The sequence below is a fragment of the Pteronotus mesoamericanus genome, unplaced genomic scaffold (genome assembly GCF_021234165.1).
Source record: "Pteronotus mesoamericanus isolate MK-2021 breed Mesoamerican mustached bat unplaced genomic scaffold, CSHL_Meso_final contig_50, whole genome shotgun sequence".
Classification (NCBI taxonomy): domain Eukaryota; kingdom Metazoa; phylum Chordata; class Mammalia; order Chiroptera; family Mormoopidae; genus Pteronotus; species Pteronotus mesoamericanus.
Window position 1 is genome coordinate 2602506 of NW_026555186.1, and position 12593 is coordinate 2615098.

Below are 12593 nucleotides of genomic sequence, written 5' to 3' on the forward strand. Positions count from 1 at the left end.
TTACCTGCTGACTCCTGAAAACTCAACACTGTTAAGGATACGGGTTTTAAGACAGTTATTAGTTGTGTATCATTGGACAAAGTAATTAACTTCTTCAAGCTTCACTTTGTTTAGATGTAAAATATAATAATGCATATACATAAATTATTAAATAGGATGTTTGTAGAATCATTAGCTTAAAATGTATCATATACTGAGTAATCAGTCACTCACAAACTGGATATTATTTTATTGCCATTTACTGAATAACTAATATAAATTAGACACAGTTCTGAAAAATATAAGGAGAAAGTGTTGGACAAATCCATTTTTTCTCCATGGAGCTTGCATTGTTGTAGGAAATTGCACATAAAGGTAATATATAATTAAGGAAAGATAGAATCTATAAGAGAAACAAAAACTAATGGAGAAAAAATATGTTCCATTGATCTTATCACCCATCTTAGCTGAAAACTTAAAGTCTTCCTAAGCTGCACTCTCCTTAGAAGGTTGCAGAGTTATGTAGAGACTTTATTTTTGAAGAATTATCAACCCTAGTTCAGTCCTGCTCAATCCTACCCTTAGCACACTGGCTCACCTTGGAGTTCCTCACTCTCACTCAAGTCCCTTTTAGTATAACCTACAATCTTCTGTTAGATTGATGTTCCCAAAGCACAGTTCAAATTTCATTACTTATCTGTTTAACAAAATATTTAGAAGGCTCCCAACTAACCACTAACTCTCAGCCTTGCACCCAAGATCCTCCATAATATTCTCTTCTTTTCAGTCATACAGACCTTCAGTCACTATGTGTCAGTCACTCATTCCACCTTACTTTTCTTTCAACACTTCTCTCCATATCTCACTTCCTTTGATCCATAGTTTGATGTTATTCCTTTCCTCTCTGTTGCTTTTTTCCTCTTCCTGTAAAATCTTTTTTCTTTATTCTTGTTGATAAAAATCATTGCAAATGTCATATTTCCTGCAAGGTCTTTCTGTTGTCCTGGAGGTAGTCCGATCTCACATTTGAGTACTTGTTGTTCTTTGATCTACTGGCAAAAAAAGAAAACATTAATCACTCTCCTTTATATTTTGTTTACTTAAGAACTCCTTTTCAAACCACCAGCTTGTAACCCCTGGAAGATTGACTAATGCTGCTGCAGTACATGGAAGATACTAAGGACACAAAGAAGCCTTTTTTCTCTTCTAATTACTTTTCTATTACTGAGAGTACAAGATCTGATACAAAAAAGAAAATTGCTCAACAAATATTAGCTGAACTGAGTCAATTAAATCAAGGAACTTAGCCTCTAATAAGTATAACAACACTTGGCAATTTGGACTTTAACTGAGTGTAACTCCATAACCATATATACCTTATGGCCTTTTCCTATCTTTACAAGACACTTTAACACATGTTACAAGTTTTTATTTGTATTATATAATTTTGAAAGTTGAGACTATAATGACTACGGACTGGAATTTAATTTCAACAAGAAATTGAGGTGTAGTTAAACATTCGTATACAATTTACTTTAATGAGTGCAGTAATGTATTATTACGAAGAAAAAGTAACTAAAAGGTTGATTGACCAAGCAGTGTGAAAATGAGATTGGCAACCATCTCCTAATTAGAAATTAAGAGAGACTGCATTTCTAGGATTTGCTAAGTGTCGGAGGAAGTTATCAAGGAGATGCAGGTTGACTGTCGAGCTGGACCTGGACAATCTAAGGCTCCTTACCATGCCCCTTGTCTTTGGAGTGTAGGTCCTGCCCATCTTTCCCACAGTGGGAGTTAGCAAGACTACAGCCCTGAGAGACCATTGTGTTGTTGAGACCATTTGGATGGTACCTGTAACAGGACTCAATTAAGGTTTCTTAAACCTCTAATATTCAGGAGGGAATGTGTTGGGGGAAGATCTATCCATCTTGCCTGCTCAAGGCAAACCTCTTAAGTTCCCTTGTTTATTACACCTGCCATCTACCAATTTACTGTGGTCTCCCTCTTGGGTCTCTCCTTGTCCTCTGGGTTGGGGGACAGTTTGAGAGAATGGCTACCAAGTTAATGTCAAATGCTCTTCCCCTGGAAGCATGTGGAAAATGAAAAACTAGTATGATTTTCAATACTTTGTGCTTTAAAAAAAATGTGGTTTACCAGCAGTTGACCAGTGAACATGTGACTTTAAGAAGAAAATATTCTTAACCTTGAAGGGATGAATCAGGTGTGAAATGCTCTATTTGTATATTCAGAAGGGCCCTTTTGTAGATTTATGCTACAACGTTGAACAAAAACATTTTATACACTGAAGGCTGACTCAGGCTCTAATTAAAAATATCTACATACATCACCACTTTTTCCTTAAGAGAAAAAAATATAAATCACTACTTTTTTCTAGAATAAAATGAACAACTTTTAACATCAATCAGTATAATAGTGTATTCTTTAATTGATCCAAGCTATGCAGGCTACTGAAAGCATCAGTTACTAGCAGAAAGCTCTGTCAGCTTTTGCAATTTGGCTCTTGAATTTCTCCTACATATGTGAATTAGAAAGATTTTCATCATACATGCCACTCTGTAGTAATTTTAATTTTTGATGAATAGAAATACAGGCATGTAATTATTAATTAATATCAACTAGATAAAGAAGGGTTACATTTTTTAAAGGACAAAAATCTGCAAAAGCACTAAGCTTGCTTTGAACATCTGCTCTCTCAAGCCCTGTATCAAAGGGAGATAAAATAATGAAAAATACTTGACTAAACTGCTGGCAAAACTCTTATTGTTTGTACCTCTCTTGGAAAAGACTCTTGGGACTAGCAGTGGAATCCTTGCTATTGATTGGCTGGTTAAATAGAGGACTATTAGCTTCAGACAGGCTAGATTGATTATACAGCAGCAGCAGGAGCTGAGACTCAGAGCTGAGACAGCGTCAGGGTGAAAAGCAGAGAAGGGAGAACGCAGGTGAGGAGGGAGGCGGTGCACGTTCCAGAGCATCACTCTGTGACTGCTGGTGCCGATTATCTTGCTTCCTACGTAGCTCCCTCAGTCAACAACTTACTGAGGTGCCTTTTCTTTTACAAGAGGATGTCAGCTCCAAGCATCAGCCAGAAATAACAGACTTCACCTTGGAATAGTTCATCTCACTTCTGCATCATTAAAGAGGATTTTGAAAAGAAACAAAAATCAAGTCCTCCTTCCAGACTCACTTTGTTCCACAATTAAACAGAAACAGTTTCATGCTTCAGGTAAGGAGAATACATTTTTTAATCTCTGGATCCTTTTTAGTCATTCAGAGTAAAATGCATTATAGCTTTGCATGGTTTAAAAACTGAGTTTGCGATGAGGTATTAAATTCATTGTAATATACAGGCATGTGGATTTAAAAATGTGTTGATGCATCTTTATATGGATATAGATATATATTTGTTTTTTAAAATATGACCCCTTGAATATAAGTTCATGTAGCAAATACGCTGTATGAAGAAAAGAAATAAAGTCCTTTCTAAAAAGAGCATTTTTGGTGACAACCTTAAAATATGTTCACATATATTGTTCTTAGTTGTTAAATAACTTTGAGAAATAATAGCATAGCATGAAATGGACATTGCTCTGTTAATTGCCTACTACGATATTTCATGCAGACATAGAAGCTGCTATGGGTTTTTAAGTGATTGTCATGATTAATATTTTTATGAATCTGTTTTTTGATTGCAATCTTAACTCTGCAACATAAACATGATGTGTCTTAAATAATGTAACACTAGACTGCCATCTTCTTATGGCTAAGTTATTGATGGGTAGCATTTGGTTATAAGAAAGTACTGAGCTAAGGCAAAGAAATAGACTGGAGATGTTAATCTATTCTAGAGTTTATAGCTAGAACTGCAGTTTTATCAATTGTTTTAAGTGTTATTGATGCTACATGCTGGTAAAGTGCCTGTGAATGTGTAGAGACTTTGCACATATTAAATTCTCTGCTGCAAGGTTGTTTTGTTTTTTGTTTGTTTTTTTTTTGTTTTTCTCCCTAAGAAAGCAATAGAATGGAATGGGAATGATGGTTTGGGCAATACATTACTAATGTAGTTGATTGACCTTAGGCTCATAGGTGACAGGTGTCACTTGCTAAAGAGACAACATTGTGATATCAGACATAAAGAATTTATATCACCTTTACTGGGACTAAAATGGTTTGTGACATGCTTAATGTTAATTTATTTGCTTTTGGATCAATGGAGAGGGATATTTTATCCCGAAAACTTCTCTGATTGTCCTTTTGAGTAAAGTTACCTGAGTCACTTCTCTAATCAAAAATCATACTGCCATCTGTGATAAGTTGGCAAAACAGTTTAAAATGTTACTCAATGTTTTAAATAAGAACATGATTGCCAGTACTCTTGAGCCAGTATAGCTGCTGCAGTTAGGAATGTCACAGATTCGGAGTTGCTGTATTTGTCTGTGTGTTTCACTATTGTTGGGGATGGAGTAAAAACATATTTGAAGAACACACTTTGTTGTAACAATTTTTTCTTTTAAATGTGAATTAATATTTTAGCGTTTCTTAATAATATACATATTATAACTATCTAGATATTTCCATTTATAATAATATCTATAAAACAAAATTATTATTGTTATAACTTTTATAAAGTATAGTTTGTTTAAAGGAATGTAAATATATATTGGAAAATATTGAATTTTTGTGTTTGAACTCAATCATTTAAAAAATTAAGTGTATGGCTTTTGAGTATTTTGTTTGAGAAACTAATGCTAAACTATTAACTAAGGAAAGTAGTAGGCACTGTAGGCCATATATATATATATATATATGTATATATATATATATATATAATGTGTGTGTGTATATATATGTATGTATATAGTAGCAATATTATATGAAATCCACACAGCAAATATATTATAAACTTGTTTAATTATTGATTTCCTTATATCATTTAAACTATGCTAATTTTTTTTCAATGTATCCAAAATTTGTTTTTAATCCTTCCATTTTATTGTTTATGCAGACAATATAACATTCCTGATCAAAGGACATAATTAAGGTTTAACTAGTTTATCTAGTGATTTTTAAATTTAACACACAAAGTTATTTGAAATCCTGTAATTTTTGTTGCAACACTCTTGGGTGTCTATCCTATTTATATGATGCTGTTTTCTTATAACACTTACTTATTGGTTGTATAAGGTATATACATTAAAGAAAACTACTTTTCAATTGTATTGTGTGTTTTTTAAGAGACATAATATTTTAGCATATATAGACGTAAACACCCATCCTTATTTTTTTTCTATCTAGAAGTATGTTTTTTCTTTAAAATATTTTAAAATAATTTCTTAAATTATGTACCTCTGGCACTTTGACATTCTTCTTAGCTTACCGTCAATATTACTTCAATTCTCTTTTTTTGTCACCGTACAAATTCTGTAATCACCCCTGTAAGAGATTGGGGGAAATAAGCAACTCGTTTAAATAATACCTCACACTTAAAAACTATGTAATAAATGTATCTCCTGCATTCTAAATCAATGCTCCTCAGCACACACAACAAGAAAAACAAGAGTCCTAACACTCACACATACAAGCGTCAATCAGACTTTGAAATTCAGCAGCTTACTTAGTCAATTCAATTTAGGGGTTCTCACTTTTCTATGCATTTTTGAAAGAGCTTCATTTGACCTTTTATTCAACCTTCTATTCATTTCCACAGGATCAGATGTCTCTCCTTATTGCTCATGTTAGTCACAGTGAAGCAACAAGAATTGAGGAAGTGCAACCTCTTCTGTTTTTATAGATATCTGAACCGTTAGGGGGCTCTTTCTCCCTGTGTTTCACTCAGCAAACTACTGCGAGTGGTTATACAGCTTTCTTAAAGTATTTTCCCAGTTTTTAACATGCAAATGCTGCTTGAAGTAGCCTTCTCTACCCCTACAAAAAGAAACATTTCAGGTCACCAAAAATTCCCTATTTGTACAGGAAAATACATTTATTCTAGTTTCTAAGGTTATCCTCTTTAAAAAAGTATTATATATCAATAATTTTTAAAATAACACTGGCTTGAAATATTCAAATGACTGACATAGGCAAATATAGAGATTATAAGTTTTGCAACTAGCATCATAAGAAATGTTAAAATAAGGAAAAAAGCTGAAGGGAGAAAAATGTCCTTCACAGTTGTCTGCAAATATCTTTGAACAGCACAAAGAGAATGATGATTCTGGGCTTGCATGCAATTTGCTTCCAGGAGAAGAGAACCACAGGCAGGTGGAAGTGAATATTACTTGTGTTGCACAAAACATAGACATGGACGGACTGAAAATACTAAGATAATTTCATTATCCATAAAATATATTTTTAAATTCCAATTTATTTTTCTTCATCACATTATAAGAAGTTTTCAGGAATACACAGAGGAGATGCAAAAGTAGGTTACTGGGGAAGGGACATGTTGCCTGTATCCATTTTGAAAGCCATGAATCTTGAATGGTACTACAGACTCTTCATACATGAAAACACATTCCTCCCAACTCTACAGGACTTGTTTGTAGACTAGTCAACATTTAATAAATTCAGAATTCAAAGACAATCTATTTAGTGGCTTTAGGCTTTTCATCAAACTATGCAGGCTCCATGGAATGAGAAAGAAGTGCCATATACCTTCTGAGAGAAATTTTTTGGGCAAGGGAGAGAAAGGGAGGGATCTTAAGCAATGAATTGTGGAATTTTAATCCTTTGTTGAGTAGCACATTGACTTATCAGGGTAAAAGAATAGTTGCTCAAATGAAATGGGAAAGTGAAAATGGTACAGGCTAGTGTTTAAAAAGTAAACATATAAGTGTTTTAATTTTTTGTTTGAAAATTTGCATACCTTGCTATGACTAAACTTTGAATGCAACTATTATATATGTATAATCAATAATATATGTATATTTGTGTGGGGATTGTCCCATGTCTACCTGGTACAAATTGATGGTTCTTCCTCACAAAATCAGGTTTTGGTAATATGAATTATTGAGTAATAAGGTTTGAGTGGGAATACAAGTGCTACAGATTTTATTTAATCAGTATAAAGTATATTAAGAATGCTAAATTATTTAAAGAGATATTGTATTTTATGTTAAAATAGCACTAGAGATGGAAAAAGAGGTTAAACAGGAAAATAAAAAAAATAGTGAAAATTCAGTGACCATACATGAATTTTTTAATGTTGCAAAATTTTGCCCAGAACCAAATGATAAATATAACAGTCCAAGTTAAATATTTATATTTTCTATATAATGATAAATAAGTGGAAATACCACCTACCTGGAACATTTTTATACCTCGCATGGTATAGAGAGAAAGGTCTATAGAGATATAGGAATTAGAAAATTTGGTAACTGGTATGGGTAACTGCTAATATGGTTAGGCTAATATAAGATTTTCAAAAGAAACAAGGCAACTCTTTCCTATTGAGTTTAATCAAATGGATTGAGATAGTTGATACTAATAATTGGAAAGCATACATGTGTTTATATGATAGTTGTCATTGTTACCCAATGAAACAAATTGCACTATATTTAAGCATGTTGGTTTTTGTGACATTCTGTGCATGGCTTTGTGAGAAGGTGTATACGTAGGAGCATAGTTGTTTTATAGAGTTTGAATAACATGAAAACATAATAAGTCACCTTTACTGTGTGACATGAATTGTGTTCTATATTTTCCAGTTCCAACTTTAACAAATTATCTTCACTGTATCTAATTCCTCCCCTACCACTGATACATGCACATACATAGACATGATGATTATTTCTAGGTTGTTTATTTTTTAATTAGAATCTGATCTTAGATTGGTCTATATTATGCTTTTTCTAATGGGTATTGGTTCTTGTTCATTAGAATTGTGTCTTGAGTCATGTAACTGAATCCTTAAGCATTGTTGTTTACTCAGCTCCAGTAAAGTAGAGGCATGGGGCACTTGGTTACTGACTAACTTCTGTAATCATGTATTAGAACAATACATACAATTTATTAGTTCATTGGCTGGATAAGGTATAAGGAGAAATAAGAATGTGTGTTAATACTTGGTTACTAGATATATAATGTTACTCATCTCAACTTACGCTCACCCATGCTTGGCAAAAATAAAGGATGTGGAAGATTCAGCAGTGAACATTTTAACATTGGACATAGCAAATAACATTTTAGAGCAAGTGTGGCAGATGGATGTTAAACAGCTATGATGTCTATATTTTTAAAAGAATAGAATTAAAATTTTGCATAAGTTTTAGTTTTACTGACATTGGGAAGAAAAAAAAAAACAGAATTACATATACAAAGTCTGTCCAGAAGGTACCCAGCCTTATAATAATGAAAAATAAAGACCTTTACTGAAGAAGATGCAAGATACAAGAAACGTCATACACAGGACAATAACACTTCAGGCCCCTTCAAAGTAGGCATCTTGGAACCTCACACAGTTCTTCCAGTGTCATTAGCAACTGCAACACGATGTTTCTTCTGTTCTGGTAGCAGAAGCTGTGGAATGAATTTTGCCACGACACGTTTCATGCCAAGATCCTGTGTCAAAACCTCAGAGATGGTAGTTTTTGGAATTCTCAGATAAGCTTCTAGTTTTCACAACAGGCAGCCACCAGTCTTTGTTGATTGCAGCCCATACATGTTCAACAGTCTCAGGTCTTCTGCTTGTTGCAGGCCTTTCAGAACATGGATCACTTTCAAGAGATTACCAATTATCTTTGAAGTGTTTGTGCCACAATTTTATTTGTGCTGCACTCATTGTATCATCCCTAAAAGCCTTATGAACCATTCAAATATTTTTAGGGAGGAATGTTCAAGCTTAATGAAAAATTTGATGAAGATTCATTGCTCTCATCACTCAGACATTTTGAATGTGACAGCCACTTAGTACACATGCTCACTCAACAGCATCTACTGTCCCCACTGACTAGTACAAGGAAGGCATCATTGTTCATGCACGTGCATTCCAAGTTCATTCTCCTTGGCTGCCAGGTTACATTGATGTCACGCAAACTGTTCTCATCATCTTAACAATGGCTGGACTTTTTCCGGACAGACCTCATACTCCTTCACCTCTATCTCCTCCACTCTGCCAGTTTCCCCAATTATTAACATCTTGCGTTAATGTGATATATTTGTTATGATGAATGGGCTGTTATCTAATTATTAACTAGCGTCCATAGTTTAGGGTTCACTGTTTGTATTGTATTTTCTTAGTTTTGACAAATGTATCATTACATATATCCATAATTATAATTACATACATTACAGAACAGCTTTTTCACTACTTTAAAATTCCTCTTAATTCCACTTGAATAAGTTTTCTTCCCTCCATCTTCAAGAACCTGTTTTCTTTCTTTCTTTTTAATGTCTCCATTGTTTTGCCTTTATATGAACCTGATATAGGTAGAATCATATTATGCAGTCTTTTCAGATTGGCTTGTTTCACTTAGCAATATACATTTCAAGTTCTTCCACATCTTCTTTTGTGACTTGGTAAGATCATTTATTTTTATTGCTGAATAATATTCTGTTGTATAGATGTACCGCAATTTTTAAAAAAATTTATTAACTCAGGGAAATCTTGTTTGCTTCCAAGTTTTGGCAATTACCAATAAAACTGTTACAAACATCCATGTGCAGGTTTTTGTGTGAACATAAATTTTTAGGTTATTTGGGTGAATATTAATGGATTTAATTGATTACTCATGTGGTAAGAGTGTGTTTAGTTTAGTAAAAAAACTATCAATTTGTTTTCCAAGGTGCCTGTACCAATTCACATTTCCACCAACAACGAATGAGTCCCTGTTGTTCTACAGCCACGCTGAAATCTGGTGACAGTGTTTTGGAAGTTAGTCATTCTAATAAATGTGTAATATATCTTGTTTCTGGCACATGCTTTTGATTGGTAATAGCTGCTTGTTTCGTGTTGAGAATAATTCTAAGGCACATCACACATATTCAGGAAACACGTCCAGAATCAATTGGCATTGTTTTCTTGACAAATTGTTTTTTTTATTTCCCCTTTGCAGGACAGGATGTGTGTGTGGGGAGGAAGGGCTAGGTAGTCCATTACTTGTAACATACATTTACTATTCACAATATAGGTCTCTGGCAGAATGAGTATATAAATTAAAGCAATCAAATAATTCAATCACACACTTGTCAATTATTTTATATTAACAATAATTTTCTATTTTAAATCACTACAATTGAATTAAGGGACCTAATTTAATATGTTCAGTTTCATATTGCACTTTCTAGCCATATTTCTCTGGGGATAGAAATATCTGGCATTATATTGCTTATAAGAGAAAATCCAAAATCCTTAGGCAGATAGAGATTCCTCATAATCTGGCCTTGACCAAAATTCTGATAACATTGCTGATTACTCTTAGCTCAAGCTAAGCTGTATTTTTTCTATCACCAAAAGTCCTTTACCTCTGCTCTCAGTTTCGGCTTATAATAATCATTCTGTTTCTTTATCTTCTCTACTATTTCAAACATTATCAAGCTTTCTACCAATCTTTATTGAGAGTTATTCTACTGCTAATCACATAAGACCATGCATTATTAAGGACGCATTTACTATGTCTCTATTGCATATTTCTATTGAAACTATATAATTCAGAAAAGAAAAGAAGATGTTTCACGATTATTTTTTGAGTCCTCAAAATGTAATAGATGTTTATGCTAATTATTAATACATATTAGTTGAAGGAATAAATCAAAACAATGATTCTTATTAATATAAAATATGTAATATTTTTTGCAAATTTTTCATATCTCCAATTTCCTTTTATGTTACCCCCTTAGTGTTATTTAAAAGAGTGGAGTTAGAGTTGGTGAAAAGTCTTGTGTTCCAATTCTTACATAAAGTAGGTACACAGACAACTCATAGCCAAGCCACTTACAGGCTCCACACCTGCTTTCTTGTCCATTTAATGGAAAAACATACAGTTGTATTGCGCCAGGTAAGCTAATATGTATATGTTGTTCAATGATGGAAAGTGCTATGGGTGAATACAGGGTCATTATGCAGTATATATTACAATTATCTCTCACAAAACAAAATTTGAAGTATTTGGTAAAAGAAAGCATTTTAAAGCAGAAAATACAAGGTGGAGATTTTTTATGCTCCCTATAGGGTCATTGATTTTTATTTAAAAGAGGCTGAAATAAGAGCCAAAGGGTTGAGCTATTTTACTAACAAACTAAGTAAATTTGGAAAGTCTCCTGAAAAAATGCAGAAATAATGGTGTATCTGAAGCATAAATCAAACCACCACTCTCTGCATATGTTTAGAGGCCCTGCAAAATACCACATTGGTAAAGTATTTAAAGTTCCATTGTTTTCTTTCTTTGTCCCCTTCTCTGTGTGTAATATGAACATTGGCATGCTTATTTCTTATAAATTGACTTATATTCTGAAATGTTCTTTCTTGACATTTATTTAATAATTTATATGTTACTTTTAATATTATTTTTTATAAAATATATTTGTTGGTTGGTAGAAGTACCCAGGGTATAATTTATACCATCTAGTTATTGAATGTTTCTGTCATAAATCAATATAACTTTAACTTTTTGGCTGGAACTGGGAAACTGAACAATTCATTGCTAGAAATACTGCTTGACAAACTGTTTCTTAAATCTACCGAGAACAGAGCACTTTGACCTATAGCAGCAAAATTATCACTGAGAATATTAGAAGTTTTCCAAAAAACATCTCTGAAGTCCGATTTTGAAATTTATTTGATAGAGGGGAAAAGAGAATGGAGAGTTAAATGTCAACCTCAATTCTTTCTTCCTCTGAAGGATATTTTTAAAAACGTTTTGTTATATTGCCTCTAGAATTTTCCTTAGAGAAGGTTTTTTTGTTTTTTGTTTTGTTTTGTTTTCTGGTGAGGGAATGGCGACGATGTTTTTTGTTGTTGTTTGTTTTTAAACATTTGTAAGCCTGAGTTTCATCCATTTTATCAAAAAGAAAATAATGTTACTTATCGTACAGAGATGATACAAGGTTTCAATGAGCTCATACAGCTTAAAAACCTTAGACTCATGACTGACATAATCACAGGCATGAAAACAACAGCAGGCATTATATTTACATTAAATGCTTCTGAATAACCCACAGTGCTTGAAAAACTGACCTAACATGGCTTCCTCCTATCAGCCCTTCAATCATTTAAGAAACATTTTCTGGGCAGCCCATAGGTATGAAATTTTATTCTGAACTATTGAAGTGACTCCAAAGATGAATAAAAAAGAATAGATTAGTGGTTCCCAGTCTAGGGCACAAAGAATAAAGTCATGCCTCCAATTAAGATATTGGGTTTTTTTTTTGTTTTGTTTTTGGTTTTTTTTTTTTTAACTCCAAACAGTCCCCTCCATCCTCTAAAATAGAGGGAGGCTGTTGAAACATTTCTCCTTCACCAGCTTGTTTCTTTTACAATGAAATAGTAAGGTAGGTAGAACGTAGAACGCAGGATGATGGAAAAAGACCTTTTTGTTTTTGGGGAGTTTTTTTGGTTGTTTGCATTACCTCAGTGTTCTTCACCTCAGCAGCAGCAA

At 33.2% G+C, this 12593-nt stretch overlaps 1 protein-coding gene across 3 annotated transcripts in view; it reads left to right on the forward strand.

Moving 5' to 3' along the window:
- Positions 1-3006: 3006 nt before the first annotated feature.
- Positions 3007-12593, forward strand: part of CDH18 (cadherin 18) — an 822825-nt gene continuing 813238 nt past the window's right edge. For all 3 annotated transcript variants that reach the window (XM_054578303.1, XM_054578308.1, XM_054578309.1), the window contains exon 1: positions 3007-3226. The gene's annotated coding sequence lies outside the window, so the exon portion shown is untranslated. The remainder of the gene's footprint in view (positions 3227-12593) is intronic.